Below are 24,951 nucleotides of genomic sequence, written 5' to 3'. Positions count from 1 at the left end.
ATCGGAAAATTTTGTATACTATGTTACTCTGCTAATGAAAGAAAATACATAAATAAAATTTAATTTGATGTATAGAATGTTTCAAAATCATCGGGTATTTTTTAATAGCGAATTCTCTAATTTGAAAATAATTCTTTCTTAGCGAAAATGTTGAGGTATCAATAGTTTGCGAAATGAAACAATTAAAAAAGAACAGCTTTTTGCAAATTATATTTTATAAAATTAAAAGATTAACAAATATATTTTTATTAGTTAACTTGAAATAAAGCTTATTTTGATAAAATTTTAATTAGAGGCTTAGTTGCAAAGATATATAGGAAAAAGTAAAAAATTCTAAAATATGATTCTTGCCAAGGAAAAATTGATCCCAAATTGGCCAGATAATCTGCTATTAAAAGAATATTCAAGTTTTTGGGACACTCTATATAAATATTATGTATAACATATATACATAGAATATAGTATATCAGATATCAAAAGGTTCAATGGGCCGATAAGAAAGCTCAGAGCCGCTTATAAATCGATCGATATGCTATAGAGATTTATCGAGGACGCGAGAATATCACATTGCTGGTGAAATTTATCATATTTGTCGATCTATGTATATTTCTAAAAAAAATTTCTATGTTGTATTATGATTAAATGATGCACATTATTATCGAATTAATAAACATGCATTGTTTGATATTCAAATACACGATTTCAGAAAGCTTCTGGTATCATAATAATTTCGTAATACAGTTAGACGCATAATATATTTTCCAATAATTTGGAGATTTTATATCGGTTTCCAAAAACAATATTGATATTGAGACTGCATCTAGAAATATAATATTATGTTAATTCGATGCTTGCATCAACAATCTCGTCTAAATGTCCTTGGGCGAATCGCAAGGGTAAATTTAATAACGGTGTTATAATGAATATACCCATGGTATTGATCGTACTTTGGTGTCGCCTTATTACACGCCGAGATATTTTTTATGACTCTTTCTGCATTTTCTCCAGTGACATAAATTACAGGCATTTCCTAGCCACGTACGCGGACCCCTTCGATTTATCCATAAAAATAGCCGCATTGTCGAAACTCCGTTTCCCGAATGCTGGTCTGGGCGTTCCTTTTTTTTCATGTAAATTGTACTGCGCGGCGGAAGGAGGCCTAATTTTTTTCGCAAGGGCGGTTCCCGCCGCCATTTTGTGCGGCTGGAAGGGTCGCCAGGAGCCCCTGAATTTACTCTAATTACTTTCCCGGGATATTACGGCTCTGCAGAAATGTTATTGATAACAACTGCTTGTTGGCTCCGCGTTGTATGGGTTTCTGCCGACTGTAAATTATTCTTAAAATCGGTGATTATTTATAATTTGCGACAAATATCGTCATTAAGTTCTATGACCTGTTATTAGCTATACTAACGTTATTATTGCTCTTCTGTCCAGCATTAAGAGATATTTTTATTGTTGTGATTATAACGCTCGTTCAAAGAAATGAAAGTTTATTATTTTAGATGGAAGTTGAATTTTACAGCATAATATAGTTTTAAATTGTAAACTTTATTAGCTTGTATTTCATCTGTCATATTTTATTAGACTAATAACGATTCAATCGCCAATAAGTTTCAATATAATATATTTATACACAATCGGAAAAATGTGAGAAAAACTTTGTGAAGAAAGTGTTGGATGATAAAAATAATAATAATCTAATGTAATTATAATGTCATTTGCAATAATTGCGTGATTAAATATGATAAAAATTGCTGATTAACAATTTTTCAAAAAACTTTACAGCTGTTTCCTGTATTACTACTGTTAAATGATACTCTATTTGCATTTAACGCTCTTAACAATAATTGCGACAGAATGTGTTCACTTTCTAATTCAAGCGCAGTGTGTACGCGAATTTTAAAGAGTTGTTTAAATGTAAATGAGGTGTAAAAGGACGTCCATTTTCCTTGTTCAGTGTTTGTCTATGTTATTGCAAGTGCGACATTGATTAAAATCCTGACGTTTAAAATAAATTATTTGAGCAATGGAAGAGAGAATGTGAATAGAGTTGTATTTTTATTCGATTCATTGTTATTATATTTGTCTGCGTTTCTTAATAATCAATCGAAAGGAAATATTCGAAGGAATTTCATTTTCACAATTACAATTTCTTTGAGATTTGTTTGTTAAAAATATTCGTTTCCGATACGCGCCCTGCAAATGATTGATGGAATTGTCGTGCTCTTGTTTGAACGTCAAAGCAAAATATTGCACCTTTATATAACTTTGATTTTATGATGGTACCTGATACATTTAACAACATTTTTATGGATTTGATGTTCTGTTTTTGCCAGTAACATTGACAAAAACGAAAATGGCGAGCATCGAAAAATCACGCGCCGTCGGATAGGAATCGCGTCGCGACGAGGACTTTTCTGTGAGAAAAATTTATCGATTTATTATATCAAAATTTTGTCGGATCAAATAATTATTTGAAGATTGCGTTAAAATTAATACAATATCAATTTTTAAATCTTTCATTCGTGTGCAAACAATTTTGCATCTAGTCGCATTAATCTATCGTAAAATTTTTTACGTGCTGTATCTTATTGAAAGTGACAATATACTATAAAAAAAAATATTTTCACATTTTTATTTTACAAAAATGTTACGCTAGTAATTTGTATAATATATCATACACTTTTTTTATATACAAAATATATTATATATTTTTTATGTAATGGATAATAATTCATTTATTAATAATTTAATCAATTGCTAACAATTATGCAATTTCGATATTTGGAACCGTGAAACATGAGAGCTATGAGAAATCATGGAAGAGACCTTTGTCTTCATTAGGCTATCGATCGGCAAGTGCATTACTATCGGTGCATGAACTCTGAAATGAATGAAGTCAATCCCTCGCACAAACACTGATACTGTTACCAGACAATATTGTTCGGTCGATAGTATCAAAGTATGTCACATTCGCGTGTGTAGCTTAAATTGTAAGATGCAATAAGATATTGCTCTGTATTAATTCACGATCTTGTGATTAAAATATAAAATATTTTCTTTGAGAAATCTTTGAGAGAATTTTACATGTATATAGAATTATTATCGGAGTCGCGTATTTTCTATTTTATTTATTGCTATACAAGCTAAATGAAAATTGTTCGCGTTGGTGTGAATTTGCGTTAACCCCAAATCAATATTTGTAATGTGCATACTTCGATTGTATGCACGAAACAATATCGGGAATAAATTTTCCGGTATTTCTATCCGCTTGCGGTTCATTGATAGACATATTAATGTGTACATGTGTAACGAAACAAATGAAATCGGCTTGTTACTTGTAGCTGCGATACTACGATTATACGTATCCAATAAACGCCGGAGGCTACTGGAAGCTCAAGCTAATTCGAAAACGGCAACTGTGTCGTAGATATTATTCATCGGATATATTTCCGCGATAATATAAGTAGCGAGAAAGAGATCCGGAGCGGTAGCGCATCGCGATAACCGCATTAATTATGCAAACATTTTTCTGAATAGATGCAATATCCTTGCAGCACGAATTGATTTATTTTATTTTTAAATTTTAGGATATTATAATGATAATTGTCGTATTATTAACTTTTATATTTATACGTGATTGCATTAAAACAAATTTATTATCGACACAAAAGGCGCAAATATTGTGCGTTACAATTAGCTCGAATTGAAAAAAGAACAAACATTTCTCCCGGATTAAGTCATAGTGATTTATTTCATTTTTTCTTTTGATTCCTTGTTTATGTTTTATATACGCGCGGAATGCAATGTTTCGTAAATTTTGGCCAATATGCGCAATTAAATTTTGAAAGCATTACGTGAAATTTTAAACAGATCTGCCAAATCCTACCGCATTGCTGGCGAAATCTCGGAAAGCGCGGAAGGACCTAATGCCAAACAATTTCGAAAAATTCCAGATCGATCTAACCCAGTAACGGGCGTCGCACGTGTAACGGATTGAATTTAATCCCGGCCCATTGTTCGTAACCAGAATTCACCAATCATACGCGGGTCGATTCAAACCCAGGTATATCGTAGGTGGGTCGAAGAGTTCGACAACAGGGATGCTCGTTTGTCTTTTCTAGGATTTGTTAGCAAGAGAGCTATTTCAGTGCTTGAATACCGTGGGGTCTTCAAGCGTTGAAAGTACAGTGTATAATAAGTATTATATTTTGCGATTTGATCGGCCAATTATAAAGATCAGCTTTGTTTTCAGAAACAAGCTCGAAGCTGTGGATCTGGTTTCGATGGGGAAACGAGAGAAGCTGGAAATTTAAATATGGCGTGTTTAAATGAGAAACCATTGTGGGAATTTCGAGTATGATTATTATCGGTTTTTTCTTGGAGGGAATAGAGTATTTTATCTGAAGAAATTAATTTAAATATTTTTAATATCTGTATTGATTTTTTCAATTGAAAGAAAAATATGAAATTTGATTAACTAAGAACATATTACTGTAGAAATATAGCTTCTTCAATTGACTCTATGATGTAAATAATAAAAAAGATTATTTATTAAATCTTATTTACATTCTAGAGATATATTTCAAAATATTAATTTAACTAGTAGTATTAATTATTTTTATAGTCTTAAAGTTATATCATCAATTGCGACTTTGTAATGACTAGAAACCGGTGACCGCAATACTCTTCGAGCCTTTGTGCGCTTGTGATGGTCCCTCTTTGGTTTTCGAGAGAGTTCCGATGAGAGTGTGTTCAAAAACACCCGAGCACATATTAAAACCGCACGCGTAGGGGACCATGCGGATTTTCGATCTGCGCTGATCCTACCCGGCGTTTCTTTGCCGACTTCCAAACAGGCGGACGCCACGGCAACGAAAGCGACAACCGGACAAAGAGCGGTAGTCATAGCCTAATCCTTGAGGAGGCCGTTCGATATCGCCGCGCCGCACGATCCTCCGAGAGGATTCCACTCCCAGGAGGGCGCCGGACGCTGAAGCCGCGCGCGTGCGGTGGCGCATAATAAGCATTAGCTCTCCCGTTTATAATCGCGCGATCGGCCCGCTTATCCAGGCCAGGGCTGCCTGGACGCGCTGTGGCCCTTTGTTTGCGGAGACTTGCTTTTTCGAACGGCAATGGGGGCGTAGGGGGTGAACCGTAAACGAGAGAGAAAGAGAGAGAGATCGACGCGATGTAGATAGAGCGGGTTGGAGATAGAGCCAGAGGAACGCACCCCTACAGAAACGAAAACGACGACGAATGCTAAACGATCCCTCAACCTCAGGCCAACCCTCGGCAACCCTCTTTTCCTCGTGTTTCTCCGCGTTGTACGGCCTCGCTGATAGGGTAGCCCGGTGCCCGTCGTTGATGCGAACCTCGCGAAAGATGGCTGCTCCCCATTGTCCCCGCCCGTTTTGGTTAGGCACTTTGAAATATTATGCCGACCGTATCGCTGCTGGTTACCTACGCGCCCGTTTTGCGTCTATTACATTATATACGCTAGGACTGTCGGCGATAAGCGATATTGCGTTGATGAGAATAGTAACCGGTGATACCGTTCGACTGGGGTGGAATTTCGTCTTTGAAGAGTCTTCATTTGGTCGACACCTGAAAGGACGCCTTTCTAGTTTTGTAGGGATCTTTCAATGATGTTCTACTATCTCTTCGGGTTTGAAGGATTGGTGTTACAACATTATCATTATAACATTATCGCGTACTAGCTAGGAGAAAAAATTTTTATCGCATCATATCGTACTTGGACAAAAATCGGTATTATTCCATCGAAAGACCGTGGTCCTTCGTTCTGCACCAATCGGTATTTCATTAAACATCGGTGAGGGTAGATCGATTGGATGAAACGTAACGTCCGGGAAAAGTTTGCGAATCAGGTTTCCGAAATGCACACGTCAATAATTTGCATTCCAATATCGATGCTATCGCAGCGCGGTATCAACTTTGATTATTATCCTTTTTCTCCGTGTTTGTTTCTTTTCTGCGTTGTATATCCCAAGCGCTTTTCTCGCGTATCCTCTTTATATCGAGACATTAATTGTATCTTCATGTCGATAAAAATGGCACTTTTTACGATTATATAAATATTTGTATCCAAGTATAGTGTAGTCACAAATTTTAAGTTTATTTATAATTATTTTCAATAAGTATAAATAAACGATGAATATAAATAAATTTAATTATTTAAATATCTATCAGAAATTTAAAATTTTATTTAACTTACTGTGTTAGTCACTATTATTATTTTCTTATGCAATTTTTATCATCTTTTATATATTATTTTATATTTATGTATTATTATAACATTAAAGTTTTAGTACGAAAAAGAAAGACAATATTTATCACATTCAACCTTGTTAACATTGATTTCTGGCTTGTAAAAGATCAAATCTCAAATTGTTATAAATTGCTTTATAAATAAGCCGCGAGGAGAAACCTAGTGCACATTTTCATTTACCTACACACACATTGTATAGAATCGTCAGCGTATCTCTCGCGACTAGTGCGTCGATCAGGTACAGTTTGCCGTGGCTATGCTCGTTCATTTGACGAAGAGAATCGGATTTCATTATACATAGCGCGGCTAGATTGAACGGATCAAACGAAATGCCGATAAAAAGTTTGCAAATAGGCTTTTTAGAAGGAGAGATCAACACGATTTCACGTTGGTTTACATAGGAGCCGTCATATCGCAAGCCAATTCTGCATTGTATGGAAAAGTAAAATTATCGAACATTTTTTTAGTGGATCGTTTTACGGCCCTTGACTGCTATTTTCTAACAATAAACTGTAACAAAAATTTATAAGTAAAACTTTTTTTTTGCTCGAATATTAACTTTGATATCGAGAGAATGAAAGGGAAAGAGAAGGAGAAAAAGAGAGAGGAAAATAGAGAGAAACATATGTAGAGATTTAAACTATACAGCACATCGGATCTATTGAGAATGGCAATTGATTATTCGCAAAGAAGAAATATTAGTAACCGCGCAGAACGATAATTCAACATGGCTTAATGTAGCAGATACTTTATTGCTAATATGTTCATTTTTTTTATCTTTTACGTCAAGGTCATATAATTTGCATACACATACGTATCTTATCGCGGAAGGGATTTTACGAGCGATTTAACGAGCTCCGGAAGTTTGTGCCAAAAATTAAACGATAAAATGGTTTTACTCATTTTTAATGGCATTTATCACTTTGATCTTCTAATTGATATACACTGATTTACAAACCCGCCGGTTAATGAAAAATCAATATTTTTTGCAAGCGTCATTATAAAAGCAACGTGTTAATGCGCATTTTAACGCGTTGTGTAGATTTTACAGAAACAATTTAACGAACATTAATTATATACTGATTATATATATATATATATATATATATATATATATATATATATATATATATATAGCGACACACAGCTGTATTTAAGTTGACCCTGTGTCGTTCTCATCGATCTCTACTATTTCCGCGGTTCCACTCTCGCTTGACATCAAATAGTCTATCCATGTGCATTGCCGTTGTATAACACGAGATTTCCTCTATATCGGCGTTTTGTCCCTTCCCCTTCTCTTCGTGCAATCTTGGATTGATGTAAACATAAATTCTCCGAAAAATTCAATGAAAATATTTCTCATCATGTTTACTTGCTTGTATTATTTTTCTGCGTTGTTACCTTTGAAATGGTTAGTCTCGTGGAACAAGGTTTCATCAATTATATACGTATCAATATGTATATTTTCTTATTCAAAGAATTTAAATTTTGTGTATTTTTAATAACAAAAATATCGTAATTGATGCGAATAATGTAAACATGTAGCTCATAGTACTATATACTTTCGAATGGATATAAGTTGTTTTTCGTTTCAAGTATATTAAAATGATATAAACAGTCTTAATTGACAAATCTATCTGGCAAATATATTCCGCCCACGAATTGGATACAATCGACCTATATATCGTCGATCATTAGAAGTTGATTTACACATTCGATTCGAGTACTTTTGATCCAATGACAATTTATATTTTTATCGAAGTTGCAGATTTATCTCCCCACTGTCAATATGTTCTTTTTTCAAACCAATTATTTTATATTGTAAAATAAAATTTTTCGTAAACAGCCATCGTGTCGCTATATACATATACATATATATATACATATACATAAACAATACTGAAACGATCGTTATTGCACGCGTTGGTAAACAAGCTGGTGGTGTGTCTACTTTGCATTACTTACGTAGCATTTCTGTTACATTGCATATGCATTCACGAGAGTGACTAAACATTTTGAGGGTTAGCCGAGATAAATTTTCCCAAATTTCGTTTCGCGCGCGCGGAACCGGATGGACGGACGACGCTTGCGTGTGCAGCCAGGCAGATTAATCAAACGGTAGAAAAATTGGAAGAGGAAGCTATTGACAGCCGGCGCGGTATAAAAAATAAATGAAATTCAATACCCGCGCCTGCGATGGGCGGTTAATAAGCAAAAATCTGTCAACCAGCAGCAATGGCGCACTTAATTAACGTCGTATGCCTCATGGAAAACTTTCGAGGTACGCGTGGTCAACAATTTATTATGTTCATCTGTCTCGATTTGACGACGTCTGCTTAAGTAATTATTGATTTCGTTTCAAACCGCGACAGTTTGTATATATATTTTTAAGATGATATAAAATCTGTAAGGAATCATAGGGTTAATGTATATATGTATGTAATAATTCGTGATCACACTTGTTCTCCATGTTGTATTTGGAATATAAGTACGGTTGCATTTTAGTTTTAATAGTTTATAAATAGTAAAAAATATTTTATAACATATATTTTTTATTATCGAATATTTGTTCAAGATTATCTTTTGAGAAAATTTGATAAGAAATTATATCGTAACTACAAAAGATATATCGTTTCTATTATGGAGAACATTATAAAATTTTTAAGAAATTCTATTTTATGTTAAATTATTGTATCCATTAAGAATTTTATGGTATACTCATCTTTAAATTATACATAAATGTATATAAGTTTGGTAATAGATCAGTATTTTTTAATGAAACCATGGAATGAAGTTGGATTAGCACTTACAGTATAACTATATTTACTATATTTAATTTATAGCAAACTTTGTAATGCTATAAAAAATAGTAATTATTATTAAATTGCTAAATAAATGATTATTTTATCATATTTTCTGCTTTAAATAATGTAAAATACAGTCAGAAATGCGATCCGACGGCGGGCCACTGATTTCGCGAGATATCGCGAAAGAAAAAATTAAAAAAAAGTTTAAAATATAAAAATTATCAACAAAATTTTTTTTACGATTTTTATACGACTTGCACAAATGCTATATAGCACGCTTTTTAAAATGTACAGGAAAATTAGATTAGTTTTTCAAATTATGATACTGCTGTATTACGAGAGCGTTACCGTCGGCAAAAGAATGTATTGCTTCGAATGATTGTAGAATGCCATTGTTTTAAAAATTGTAATAATTTTTTGTGTGTTTTGAGATAATTATAATTGCACAATATATACTAGATTTTCATGTTGTTCTTTTTATTACATACTTTATCAAAAGATTGATAAAAAAGCAATTGGTGTACATATATTTTTTTCAAACTTATAGTATGAACTTTTACTGATTTTTCATTAAAGTACTATGTATAGTTGTAATAAGTTTAGATATTCACACGCTAATATATTAAAGCTATTTTTAAAGATAAAATAAAAAAGATTCTCTTTTTTCATTAATTTTTCATCAGGCGATTTTTTCCGTGCAATACACGTGATTACTTTATTTTTATTAAAATTTATATCTGCATGACTTTATAAAAGATTGTATAAAAAAAGTCAAGAATCCTCTTTATAAAAAAATCAACAATCGAATAAGAAAGTCATGTAATAAATATCGTATTTTTTACTTAAAAATATATTTTTAATAAACGATAAAAACATATTGTGTAAAATACAATCGAAATTTAAAAGTTTGTTTATGCAAATTATGATTCACAAGCGATAGAATGTCGAAGATATTTAGAAGTGCGCGCTTCCATTTTTACGTCGATAAAATGTCCGACGGCAAGCGAACGGCTCGTTGCGTGATATAAATACTTTATATCTTTTTATTTGTATATTTATTAAGAAAAATGCTTTTTATCTGATATTCTACATCATTGGATTATTATTTCATTGATTACTAATGTAGAAATTTTTATACAGCATCCTCCCCCAAAAATTATTGCAATTTCTTCCTTCGAAAATATTTGGCGGATTTATTTTGACATATTTTGTGAGATTTTAATAAAAATATTAATCAAAAATAGTACAAATATTGTCAACTTTCTTAGAAATAATTGCTTATTTTGGTCTGAGACAATACATCTTTGTTATTTGTTTGTTAAACGCGTCGAAACTTTAGGTCTTTGTGCACGAAAATCACGCGTATGAAAGGTTTGCATCAAGGAAGAGTTATCATAAAACTTTTCAACGAGTTCTCTATGAAATATCGTCAATAGATACGGCGGCTGCGACGGCGCTGTGTGAGCTAAGGCCGCCATAAAAATTCGGTGATTTCAACCGACGGCGAAGGCAAGGTTTTCTTTCTCGTCTCGAGCATCGATTCATGCGCACTCGCACTTTCCTCCATTTTTATTCACAGCATAACATGTCTCTCCCTTGGTCTTTTTAAGCCGGACGGTAAGCTACATTCTCAGGAAAATAATATCCCTAATATTATTTCCCATATGAAAATCAATTTAGGGAAAAGTTACGAAAGGGAAATCGCTTTTTCTCGCTCTTTTTATGAAACAATTGGCACCTGTACTTGACTTTTCCATAAAATCTTATTTATCGTTTTTTCGCATCAGTGAGCATACATTTGCAGTTGTATCGAACGCACGTCATATCTGTCTAATGCATATTTATACGTATATAAATATCTCCATTTTGTTGGGTAAACATACGTTTTTATAATATCAAGCCCTACATATCGGAATCTCATTTGATTGTTGCGTTTTATGTGGATTTATACTATATCAATAACCACAGCAATAAATATAATCTGGCACTATATCGTTATTAATTTTTCAACTTCCTCTTCTCGCTTGCTTCCGTAAGTTCTACCAACAATTTGAAGCGCGTCAACTTACATATATTGATTAACAAATATATAATATTCAACGACTATCAAATAACGATCGAATAATAATGGTTTCCTTTTTTTTAGCTCGATGAACGAACGTTACATAAATGCGTTGTGAAAAAGATGGTAATCGTGTCAAAATACGTGGTTCCGATGGCAAAGAAGTATAAACCGATCCTAAGTAATAATGAAGTAATAAAGGTTAAATTTCGAAGTTAATTACAAGCCGATGACGCGGAACGTAATTTTGTCTGATATTGGCCCATTTTCAGGTTATCGTAGCGAAAATTATATTTAACGTAATTATTTTGTTGGTAACTACGAACTTTAACCTTCGCATTCGCGTTATAATTCGCGCACGGTTCATCGCTCCTTTACATTTTTTTTATCTCGGCCAGTTTAAATGTTTAAATAAATATCTGCCAATTTTACATACATTATTAGTTTCGTATTTGTTTCCGATCACTTTCCGTTTTCAGCGCGCTGCATTGAATGCTCCACGCGTTATGGTATTGTTAATAATTACTGGAACATTTATATCTTTCATTTGCAAAATTGGGCTTTCGATTTCTATTGCGCAAACAGGTTGACTGGGAGATACAACATTCCTTCGCGTGACATTCTTTTGCCAGCACCTCTTCATTTTAGTGTAATTCTCAGGCGTAGGGTATTATGTAATTCACTTTGTGCCCGACTTTGCGACTTGAGCTCCCTTCGCTGTAAAACTAACGTTTTAATCGCGTAAGAAGAGGATTTCCCGTTTTACTTACAGAAGAGAATAAAAAAGTAATCGACGGAAATCCTGCGGAAATCTAAAGTCCGAGAAAAGCGTGGATGACCTCCGGCGATTAGCGAGCGTTCCTTCGCTTTATCCGCGATCAGAAATGGAAAGTGGATCGCACTTTCGATTGCCGGCAAAAAAGAGAGACGGAGAAATGAAGAAAGAGAGAGAAAGAGAAAAAGAAAGAGAGGGAAGGAGGAATTGCAGAAAGACGAACTGCGCGTTCCACATTTTCATTACGTTTCTATTTCGATTGATTGCAATTAATTGAACTGTTCCTCTGCGCAATTTAAATTATTCACGATAAACGAGAAAAAACGAGTTCGCGACAATATCATTGTGGTTTTTACGAAAGACGCGCTCGTTGTTTCAGATCGTGAATTTATTAACACATTTTACGGATGGAAAAAGATATCGGACTCGGTAAAAGTTAGGTGATTTCACGGATGTCCGACAATCTTGACAGAAAACCGATCGTACAAGCACTTTTGCGGACTCCAGAGCTAAACGCATGTAATTACATCGAATTCGCTTTCGAATAATGAGAATAAGGGAATGCAAAATTAACATGTTAAAACGACACATTTTATACGATAGAAACGGGCCGTTCAACTGTCATCGTAATAACCCGATCGATAAATTTAATTAAATCACGTAATTTTTGCAAAAATATATTCCGCTCTCTTTTCCTCCACGAAAACAAAATACTTGATTATACATCACAAAGTACCAATGTGTAGAACAGCATTTTAATGCAGATCAAATTATTTCAAAGTTTAGTTTGCTCCGCACGCGTGTGTATGAGTAGGATTACAAGTTAGGGAAATTCGGCGGAATATTGCGAAAGGAGAAAGAGAGAGAAAGAGACAGAGAGAGAGAAAGAGTAGCGCGTCGATAGAAAGTCCGACGAAATTTTTCAACTACTGAAGCACCGAATCGCGAAGGCCCGAAATAAAATTTGCTCTGCGTCGCCCTCGCGCCCGGCACCGCAAATACACCGAACATCGAAACGAACTTCATGACGATTTCATCGACCGATAACCGCGATTGGTTTGACGTTCAACCGCATACCTATGATTCGATAAGGTTCGAAACGACGGATAAAATATGAGATTTATTATAGAAACGAGCAAGCACCATCATCAATATTATCGCACTTTTGATCAACGAGAATGCGCTGTAAATTTCTTTTCCGATAAACAAGGATTGATTTTAGTCTTTTATCTAACACACTGTCCAAAGATCGGCTTTATCGACATTTGTAAATTTTAATCCTAACTTAATTAATTCTCTCTTTCCAATAATTTTATATATAATAAAATTCAGAGAAATAAATAGTTAAAATTAAAAGAAATTTGAAATTAATAAAGTGATAACGTTTAGAAAATTCATTTTTTTTTGGGAGATACGTAAATTATATTCTTGCCGAATACCAATACGATATTCTAAAATTAAAAAGATGTTACATAGAGAGATGCAAAACTTTATATCAAATACTATTCAAAAATCTTTTATACAGATTGCGACATGCACACAAACATACACATACATACGTAACATAGGTTTATTCAATAAAATAACGCGTCAATGTGAGAATTTTTTCTACATCTAGGAAAAGAGCCGAATGCGATTTATTCAACATGCGAGTGAAAAAATAGACGCACACGCGATCAAGCTTGCATATCCTAATATTTTTTGTAAAATATTATTCCCGGCATCCTTACACGACCGTATGATAATTACGCGCTGTATAAAAAATGTGCGCTTCGTTCTCTGTCCAGAATCAGAAATTAGAATACCGAGCACACCGTGACGGTGAAAAGCGACTCGTACCTCCATGGAAAATACTGGAATGTTGATTCAACGGTCGGAGAAAAAATATTTTTTTCCGTAGAACGCGATGCAGTGGGACGTTTCAACGCTTGTACAGGCGTTATCAGTGCTTGACTGGTGAAGGTCGCGGATCAATTTCTTGAAATTTGAGTAAATTTACGGAGATATGATATGTCAATCGCACAAATAACTGTAACAGAAGTTAACAGCAATATTCATGATCAATTGGCAATAATTTCAATGGTAAAAAACGAGAGAGATAAAGAAAGAAAAAAAGAAAATATATAGATTGCTTAAAATTTAATAAAATTCAATATTTGTCTTGTGTTATCTCCATCAATTCGAGGCACGCATATTTTTTATTCTATTATTTATTTTAAATTCTTTTTGCTGGCACTATTTATATGTTAATATTTTAATTTTTTATTTAAAAATTTCTTGATTGTTTGATTATTTTATTCATATATAGTGTTCGATAATATTATATAATATCATAAATATATATTTTTTATTTTCCTTGCACTGTCGATTGGAAATTTTAATCCTGTTGATGATGAAATATCAATGAGAAATCACATAAGCACAAATCACGTCTAAGGGATGCGCACACTTTATCGATTGATTCATATGACTGACGCGATTGAAAGATCACCCGCGCGCGCTTTTCACTCGGACAATCGACAAACTCGAGGAGAACCGAGGGGGCTCACTGTCGGGTTCTCTGTGAATCTTCTCGTCTGCAAAGAATTCTGCCGGTCCCAACTTTCGTGGGACCCAGATACTGTTCTGCGGGAACAGCCAATGAGACACGTCGGAGGGAACGAGTCTCCGCTTCATGGGGGGCCGAAAGCACACATACCACCTGTTTCTGCACGCATAATGCAAGACGTGCACACCGACATATATTCTGCAAGAAATAAAAATGATTAAAAAAATCAAGGATATATAATTATACATCCTTATTCATATAATCATCTTTGCTAGGGAAATAAAAGCATGATTTTGCACAATACATAATCAAGAATTTGCGAAAATCAAGCAAAGCGAATAGTTATCATTATACAGTTGATAGGAATATTTTTCATATATTTTAGCTAGAAATGACATGAAAAAATATTATACCGCCATTTTTTCCGTAAATCTTAACATAATGCATTTACGAACGATGGGCATTATTTGACGGAAAGAAAGTTGCGTCTGCGAGATGTCGCATAATCAAAGATACGTCTAAGGCTCTATTGGAGCACGGTGCAGCGTGCAGAGGGGGCGAAGTTCATTTGCGGGATATTACATTTTATTAATATTTGCTCGACGTGCGCGCGGCAGACATTCCAAATTCACGACGGTGCGCACGGTGCTTATAGAAGCGAGCGCCTCTCATAGAGGAGCACGTACACGCAACGGGACACGGGCGATTCTTCTCTCTCTCCTCGGCCTTTTTCCCCCTTTTCGTTCCTACGGCATATGCACGAAAAAGAGGAAACGCGAACCTCGTTCGCGTTTGCCGAGCGTAATTTTTTTCCCGCTTCGCGTTTCGAAAAATAGCTCTCGGAGAACGGAACGGAGCACCGCCACCGCCATGGCCGCCATGCTGTACGAAGGGCTCTCGGCGAGCGCTAATACGCGCGTGTGATTATCCTTTTTCTCCGTGTCGGCGTTTTATGGAGGAGCGTACGTACGGAAATATTTAAGGTCTGCTTTCCGAGAGATGTATGGGGACGTTTTGTATAGAGGACGCGAGCACGAGCTAGGAAACAACGTGATTTGCGAGGAACGCTTTTCAGAGACCCCCCTCCTCCCGCGCCGCGCCGCGAAATCCAACGACGCATCCCTCGTTGTCCTTCGTGCATACGCATCGCCCTTTACTTTATTCTCGTGATGAGACAATTTTCGACACTAACTGGGTTTTTTCTTCAGCGCCTTCGCGAGGGGCATCGCGAAATTATGACGTCAAATCAGCCGACGTGAGAGTAATGGCTCGCTCGAGAGTTTTTTCGCATGTTAAAGAACTGATTAATTTCTGTAAAAATGCACGGTTCATATGCTATTGTGAAATATATCGTTTATGCGAGACAAAGATAAATATACAGATAGAAATATTTAAAAATAATTTAGCGATGTAAGATTTTTGAACATGTAGCATAATGTGTAGATTTCAACGTAATATATACTGACAATCGCGTGATTCCACAATAAGAGGAATCCATTTGAGATTTTTTCATAACACGGACGATGTACATTTTGACAGATGCATTATCTGATGGTTCCGACGATGGTCCCATTCAGCAAACTTTGGCGACAATGCGGAGTCACACGGCTAATAATATCGCATTGCTCGCAAACCGGGATTGCGTGCGGCGCGCGTCGCAGCCGGCGAACAATTCCTGATATACGCGTCATACATACACGTACAAAATAGGGAGACGTAGTCAATCTCGAAACGATCTCTCCCGATAGCCGGCTCGTTTCGCGACGAGTCGCGACGGCAATTAGATCGGCACGATGGACGCCTCTTTATTACCGTGCCTGTTTTGCGACGAGTCGAACAAGTTATTCAGCGCGTTCGGAGTATTCTAACTACCGGGCAACGTAGTTGAAAATAGTGGAAGCGTCGCGAATAACGACCGTATAAATTTCGCGGGACTGCTCGATGCTCGTTCGTTATGTATGCCAGAGCGTGAGGAAGAGAGCGAGCGTGAAAAGAAAAAAGAGGCGCCGGGACGCGAGCGCGCGAGCGAACGGCGGGGGCGGCGGCGGCGGCGCGGGGCGGCGGGTGTTTGAAAAGTTGAAGAAAAACCGTGGCGGTGTTTACCGGAGCCGCGGGTGGAAAAACTTTTCAGACGGCGGCTTTTGAATGGTCGTCGATCGTTCGCCGAACACATTCCGCGCTGCGCCGCGCTGCACCATTTCACGGTGCGCGAATTTACCGAGCGTATATTTTCGCGCGCGCGAGAGGGAGAGAGAGAGAGAGAGAGAGAGAGAGAGACGAATGAAAAAAAGAGCGCGCGCGCGCAAGCTCCCTTTCTTTTTTCGGCGCTTTATTTTTATCAGTAAATTCGTCGTAAATTTATCGGCTACCATTTATTGCCGCGGCACGCTCCGCGCAAACGAAAGTGACTCGATAACGCTCTCGGTTCCGATATAGCTACTTTAAAAACGTCGCGATAAATAACGCGTTAATTAAGATGGAAATTAATGGGCTCTACGATTGCGTATTAATGGACATTGGTCGTGATATTTTTGGCGCCATCATCCCTTGTTGCTTCGTGGATTTTACGAATGATAACTCCAAGCACAATCACCTCTTTTGCATATATACACAAATTAATGAAAATATAATGAATTATGCTACTGTAATATTAAATAACATCAGCGTTAACTTCTTAGCCAGTATACATTATCAGTAGTATTTATATATATATAATCTTTTATATAATTTACAATAAATAACTAATAATAATAGCTAACTAATGATTGCAAAACCATATAGACGCATGCTCGTCGATGCCTAATTATCACGCTTCCCAAATCAGAGCCCAAAGTGCTAATTAGCAATTATCCATTTGATCTGTCATACTTCCTGACGTAGTTACGTCGTGAGAGAAAAAGTTCATCGATCCAGCGAATTTGTCTCGTTAACCTGATTTAGGGAAATCATTCGTGTTGCGGATTGTGTCAATCTGATCTATCGCGAGAGCGCGAAACGTTTGGCTGTAATGGACGAAAAAAATCTCATTCGGCGGTTAAGTCGATCGTGAAAAACACAGATGATCTTGCCCATTGGTTCTTTTCCGGTTTGAAAACGGTTCTACCCGTGTGACCGATTTTGTTTCGTTCATTCGTCTTTTCAAGGCTGCGGCAATGCAAACAGCTGTTGCGATTTATTTCTGGTAAAAAATCTTTGTTATATATATTTTCAGTATTTTCTATATATATAGTAATAATGAAACAACAAAGAATTATCCAGTCGATCTATCGCAGAATAAAAGATATGCAAGAGAGTAGAATTGATACTACGCAAAGTGGCTTGCGCCCCGAAATGACGGCATAAACGATCAGTTATTTGATTCTGATTAATATCCATTAACGTCCATCGGCATAATTCGATTTTTATTAACTCCGATCGATCGGATAAAACCGCGGCTAATAAGAATACCATTACCGGCGCTTGCTGGAGAACGCTGGAGGAGAGAACGTTGTACGGTGCGCACCACCTGGACGATCGTACATTAGGAGAGGTGTATCTCTCCTAATGAAGCGCAGCGGGGGAGGAGGGCGGAAGGGCAAAGGGGGGTGACGACGAGGCGACGATGAGGTAGCCCGGCCGTTTGAGTTTTCGATCGGGCGGGGCGAGATAATGCGATTAACGCCATGCAAAATTGGACCTCTTTGAGCAACGTGTCGTTCGGTCGGCGATGCAACGCAGTTACCGCGGGAAAGGCCGTATGCACGCAATAACGTCGCCCGGCGCGCTGCCGTGTACCTACATGTACCTTCCAGGCACCGGTCAAAGTGCGGCGATTTTTAGGGAAATTTGTAAACGAGAGAATTCACGCTTGAAATTTCAGCCGGCTAATCGGCGCGAAAAGGGAGATCGACTGACGGAGATATCCGGTTTACGATAATTGCCGCGTTGCGCTTTATACTCGAGAAAATTTCCCTCTTACGTTCGTTTGTCGTTATTTCGTTCATTTGTGGACGCCGGACGTCGCGCTGGTTCCAGTTAGTAACCACATGCGTTTCTGTTCTCTGATAAAAAAATTCTGATATGATTTGAGAGAGATGCCATGATGTAGCTTTGAACTCTATGTACTTTATTATAGCTCGCGATTATTAAAATATTAGACGCATTAAGAGATTATATTAGTGAAAAATTTTACAACAATTCGTGTAATATCCTCGTATTGAAAATATCACTGTAGTAAATGAGCGTAAAGGTGAATAGAAATAACGATTTCATATATTTTGTGTAACAGATAAAATATTAGAAAATCGAAATGGCGGACGCGTTCATCATTTACATCCATACACATGTGTGTTTGGCGTTCTCTATTCTATAAACTCGCGCTATCAAAGGGACGCGCGCGGCGGACGGGAGCGAAGTGGATCCACGCGAATTCTACGAGCGACGATGGAAAAAGCAATCGCGCAAACGAATCCGTCGGTGTGCGAGCAGCGATCGGTTGTATAACGCACGAGGCCGCGAAAGACATACGGCGGAAACGCGGCCGTAATTCCGCGATAGGACCGCAATTCGCCGTCGCAGGGGGGGCTCGTAAATGGAACCCTTAATACACGGGCATTGTAAGGTAGATTGGAATCGGCGGTGGCGATGCCGAGCGGTCATCGCGAGCCCGCGACGACACAGATTGAAAGCATCCGCGTCTCCCCATCGTGTCGCTCGATCGAGACGATCGGGGTGACCCATTGGTGCGATTCACCCAGTACAGAAGCACGGGGTTAAACGCGGAAGAGAGGTATGGCCTACAAAAATACAGATTTCCAATAACCGATAGCGGTCCTCTCGCTCGCACCGCCGTCCTCTGACACCCTCCATCCGCCGTCTCCCTCCCACTTGGACCGGACACAGAAACAATACAGCACGCGCGCGGCAGGAAGAGGGTGTCTTTCTCCCTCCCGGCCCGCCGGTCTGCTACTCGCCCTTGTCCTCCGTCCATCCTCCTTCGTCTCGGTTCCTCGTCTCTCTCGGCACGTCATTCTTTTCCTGCGAACTGGCGCACCATCCGACTCTTCCACTGTCTCGGTTCCTCCAATAGACGGTTTTTTTTTTTATTTTCCGAGCCTCGATCCCCGTACGATCCGTGTGTACAACGGGACCACGTGTTTAAGGTCCTCTTTCCAAACAAACAGTGAACGCTCTTCCCGTCTATCTTTTTCTCTCTTTTCGTCCCTTTTCCCTCGCATCGATTCCCACCGATTCTTCATGATATCATCCTCTCCCTCCTCTGCGCTCGTGCATTTTTCTCCCGTGCCTGTCCCTGCCTGTCTCTTCCCATTCTCTTCTTCCTTTCTCTTTATTCTCTCTGTCTCTATAGTTCGCACGATGGTTAATAAACCATTGATTGGATTGACACCGATATCGGGAGTGTTGTGAATGAGAGGTCGGCGGTTTCTCGAACACCCACATTCTTCAATGTTTCTTCCTTCCCTTTCGGCTATCTCCATCGGCCATCCGTTCTCTCTATTTGTCACTGTTGCATTCTCAAATGTGGTATAATGATGATTTATTGTCTGTGTTTTTCATAATAGCTAGATATTGCAAATATTCTATCTGTGAGTTTTATTTTTATATATAATTATATATTTATATACATAATATTAAAAGATATATACATTTTGAGATTAATTCTTTCAGAGATATTTATAAAAAAATATGTTATTGATATATATATTTATAAATTTTTAAATAATTAAAATTTTTAATCAATTTTTAATAAAAAGAAAATTCATACTTCGTACATAGAAATTGCACGCACTTTGTGCATGTATTTTAGAATGTAAGTGAAATATCATCCTAGTGTCAAAAGTGATATAAATTAACAATACGAAAACATTTAAAATTTCACGTTTATAGAATTTGTTAATTTAACGCGTCAAGTTGTTTAAAATACATTGTGAAGAATATTTTTCTTTTATACAAACAGAAATTATATACGCTTCGCGAGTCAAAGAGTTAACATTTAAATTTAATTAACGTATCTCAATCGGACGTTGATAAATAAATTTTCGTCAATATTACAAGCGTATTTCCGCGATCTACGGTGCGCGTCTGAGACAATACGCCATAGGAGAAGCGGTGAGGCACGGATGTTTAACGTAGTGCCAATTTCACAGGTGTACGGGTCTCGAAATGGGCCGAGCCGCGTTATCATAGGGGATTCGCAGGAGCCAACGGGACGTACGGCTGTGCGTAATATCGGTCATTGACAGCGATAGTGTTTCGCAACGTTCCGGAGAATGTGCGTTCACGGTCATATACGTACCGGGTGACGTTAATGCTGACCTACTAATGAAGACGGACCGTCGACGGAATTTGAACGCATCGTCGTTCGATCGGCGGTCCAATCGCGATCGAGCCAACCGCGAGATAGATAAGCTTCTTCCCAACTTGTGAGAGAATATCCGCGCTTTTGCGAAACGCGAGGGAAACTCGATTTGAATTCTTTCTGTCGCGCGTTCACGTTCTTATTGACAGCGTTTCGTTGAATATATTTTCCAAACGAAAGATACAACGGAATGCAATTAATTTCTCATGTCGAAATTGATAAAGAATTTTCAATCACGGCAAAATTTATATATTTTATTTTTCGAGTTTTTGTACTGTTAGGTCACCGTATTCCGAATCTATTTCTTACGAGGCTCAAACGATGATTCGTGGGTCATTGTGTTAGATAGAATTAGAGCATGTAGAATCTCGTGTCGAACGGTCGTGAAATTGCATACCTACCGATGCGATCCACCCAGTATGCAGTTGTGTTGCACGTATGCGGCTGTTAACGTAGCACGCGTATGCACAGTAGCATTGGACCACGGGATTCGGGTGAGGGGGTGTTTGAGGGCGGGGTCCGAGCGAAGGGGGTCAATGCGCGTTAATTGATCCAGTGTCAAGGTCAAACCTCTCTCGCGCGTCATCGCATTATCATCGATTATTGGACGTATCCCCTGGTCAGTTCTCAGAGAGCCAGTCCGCCACGAAGTGTATTGAATCGATAGCGGGTGGATCGATAAGATGACGATATTAATCCCGGCTTTAATAGCAAAATGATGATATGATTAGTTTCAAGCGAATGTGCCATTGAATGTAATCGCTTCTCTCCGCGTCAGGACTGATATGCTCTATATTTGACTGCATTTATGTTTAATCCATAGTATGGATTATAATAGATTTTACTAAAATGCAAATATCCATAGCACTTGACGTTTTTGAATTAAAAAGTATTACGAAGCAACTGTTATATCTGATAATTATTTATGTATACGCTAATATGTACAAATACATTTTTTTACAGACAAAAATACAATAAAATTCTATTTTCTTTTAGACAGTTAATTTCGATATATTTTCATATCGAAGTTGTTTCATCAAGTTTGTTTGCCGTATCTCTTGTTTTATATAAAAGCTATTAAAATTAGAAAAATAATATAATTAAATTTTTAACTATAATACAAGCATTTATTAAATCGTCATGTAGGATTCTAAGCAGAGAGGACTCAATTCTCAGCTTTAAATTCTCGGAGATGGATTTCGATGCATCAGGGTGGTCTTTTACCCGATTGAATCCACACATCCGTCATGACGAAGGTCGCGGATTACGTTCGGAGAGAGTGTTCGGAAGCGAACGAAAAGCGAAGAAAAGGAACGCAACGTGCGAGGCGTCCGCGGTCGCTGCAATAAATCGGTCAGACCGTGCTGTCGCTCGCCCCTGCGTGGACACAGTTTCCCGTCGTGCCGTCCGATTTTTTTTTTATTCCACTGTCAGCTGTGGCATCGATCCCAAAACGAACGGCACGAGACGAGGTGGACGTCGCGCGTGGCCGTGAAGAGAGCCGAGAAAAAAAAAGAGACAAAGAGAAAAAGAGAAAGAGAGAGACACACGTGTTTTACATATATATAAATATATATATATATATATTTATATATATACATATATATATATTTATATATATATATGCATATGCATATGGGAGCAGTTGACTTGCGCAATGGCTGTAGAATCGGTCGAAAACGAAAGTAGATGACGTGGCTGGACGCGACCGGGCCGGCAGACAGACAATAACCAATCATGTGCAATTAACCTGTGACACCATGACACCTAAATACTCCCGGACACCTATATAGCGGTTATGTTCCCATTATGTGGCCGTATCGACACGTGTTCCGTGCCGCATGCTCTACGCACAACGCAACGCCGGCACACGCCGCACCGCACCGCACCGCACCGCACCGCACCGCGCCGCACCGCACCGCGCCGCACCGCGCTGCGCCGCGCCCGACACACATTCGCGCGCATTGTGCGATACGTCGCGTCGCGTATAGACGCCCCCACGTATGTATGCTGGACATATTGATACACAGTTTGATACACGACGATTACATAATAGGCCTATATCACGCGGATCGGGTGCCGTGGCGATTCGCCCTCACGATCCGATTATGATCCAAACACTTGGCCGTTATTACTCGATCGCTTGCCGTATCTTCCGGTCGCAGAATTCGGACTTTTGACGCTGCGCGATTGGAAACTTAATCTTCGCTGTAATTATTTCGCATCGTTAGAGGATAGGAAACGTCTCTTTATTATCGTTACGAAACACAATATCGGGTGAGATAAATTGCGAAATTGTGAAATTCGGAGAGCCTCGCGATGCTCTTAGCTTAACGATAAAATATAATTCTAAAGTGTCGCGGTCTAAGGCGATTCAATATAAATAGTTGTTTAAATTTTTAATGTTCTTAAATGTTGCGTCGTTCTAGTTTTTGACAACCTTAACATAAATAATCTTAAGAGATGAGACAGTTTTAGTCTCTCAAATGATATTTCGCTAGGACATACGAGAGGGAATACTCTGTGTCACTTTGAGTAAATTTCCGTTTGCAATTCGCGCTGAATACCTGTATAGGATCAAAGGTGAGAACTTTGGGTCGAGACCTCGACTCGTGCTCTGAAGCAACCTGCTGGCCTCGCTAGTGTGACCCCTTGTCAAACAAGTCCCAGATCGATTTACCTAGTAGTTCCCGTTTCATCATTGGACTGTTCGCTATAACTGGTTCTTTGCCGGGGATTTTCGAGCAGCTCTCTAAGAAAAATGGATTTGCAGAGCTTACGTCTCCGCGCGATCTAATATATGCGCCGCTTAAAAGTAAATTTAGCTTTATTCATTAGGAGGATATTCTCACGACGGGATGGCGCGAATCATAAGCGTAGACTGGCATTATCGACATAACCGTGGGATTTTATCGCGTTTGATAGCAGTCAAAGACCTGGACGCGTATCGCCTGGAAGATTCATGAAATAATGGCAGAAGGAAGCCACGCGAGCACCTCCTGCATACGAAATCGTGGGATTTTCACCAATGAAACTCCTCCAACGATTTCTCTATAGAACTGCTGGCACAGCTGTCTGCGAGGATGAACAAAGCTTTGAAGCGAAGCTCTAAACTGATTGTTTGATCGTGGAACGTCGGGTTGAATACTATGCATTAATCAGGCAGCGGGTCTTGTCGGGTGAGATTGTACGACTGAATTGCTTATCGTTTCGAGTGGCTGACGTCCGGAGATAATATTACGGAGAATGTAATTACGAATAATTATAAATTCAGCAAAATGAATTCTACTTGACGCAACTTTCGGTAGGGAAAATACAGAGCAAGTTGTGTGTGAAACATGCTTGTATTTTAGCACGTCGACCTCAAAACGTTCGTCAACGCCGAGGCTACCATTTAACTTCTGAAAAGACTGACGTCAAACGAAACTTTCGGGCGGTTAGAGAGATGGGGAGATAGACTAGGAAATCGCCCGCGGAAAACTGTTACAGACATGTCGCGAGACGCTGCTAAGCGGAACTTGATAACTGAGCGTGCACGTTCGAATGCGAAAACACACACATGACAGTCCGCGTTCTCGAGAACTTTCAGTTGGAAATTTACTTGGCAACAAGGTAAATAGCTTTTTGCTCGCGTAACAACTTAATAAATGTCACGCCGCTCGCTGGGACTCGCGGCTCTTTGCGAGGGAGGGGGAGCACGATTTTTGAATTCATTTGCAATGCTTAATATGAATTACAATCGCCGCTCCTTGCATAAGTATTTTTATCCTCGTTTCGTCCGCGCGTTTTTGCTTCTGTCGCAAAAATATATCATCTCGAGGGATGTTTTTACACGTGTTCTAGCGCACTTCAGCTAGATCGCGTTTATCCGCCGCAAGACAGTTACACGCATAAAGCCGTTTTCTGTCATAACCATTCTTTTAACACTCTTTTCAACGATATATTATAACGATTAGAGTTATTAACCCTAGAGATACCGAATTACTTTTGCTTGCATACGTTAGCAAGAAGACCATTTTTTATCCCTGGATGTTATAAAAGAGGAAAATTGTCCGCGTCATGTAATACCATGTGGTTTATTGCTGTTATATTACATTCGCGAATATAGA

At 38.1% G+C, this 24,951-nt stretch overlaps 1 protein-coding gene and 1 long non-coding RNA gene across 4 annotated transcripts in view; one reads left to right on the top strand and one right to left on the bottom strand.

Moving 5' to 3' along the window:
- LOC145977093 (uncharacterized) overlaps nucleotides 1-11,500 on the top strand; it is a 102,295-nt gene extending 90,795 nt beyond the window's left edge. Inside the window, exon 9 of the long non-coding RNA XR_014440411.1 lies at nucleotides 11,246-11,500. This is a non-coding gene — a long non-coding RNA (uncharacterized LOC145977093). The remainder of the gene's footprint in view (nucleotides 1-11,245) is intronic.
- LOC145977091 (uncharacterized) overlaps nucleotides 1-24,951 on the bottom strand; it is a 158,336-nt gene that overhangs the window by 27,729 nt on the left and 105,656 nt on the right. The window lies entirely within an intron of this gene.

Source organism: Camponotus vicinus, unplaced genomic scaffold (genome assembly GCF_025532165.1).
Source record: "Camponotus vicinus isolate PSW18456_S1 unplaced genomic scaffold, iyCamVici1.0 SCAF_9, whole genome shotgun sequence".
NCBI lineage: Eukaryota > Metazoa > Arthropoda > Insecta > Hymenoptera > Formicidae > Camponotus > Camponotus vicinus.
This window is presented reverse-complemented; position numbering and strand designations above follow the sequence as displayed.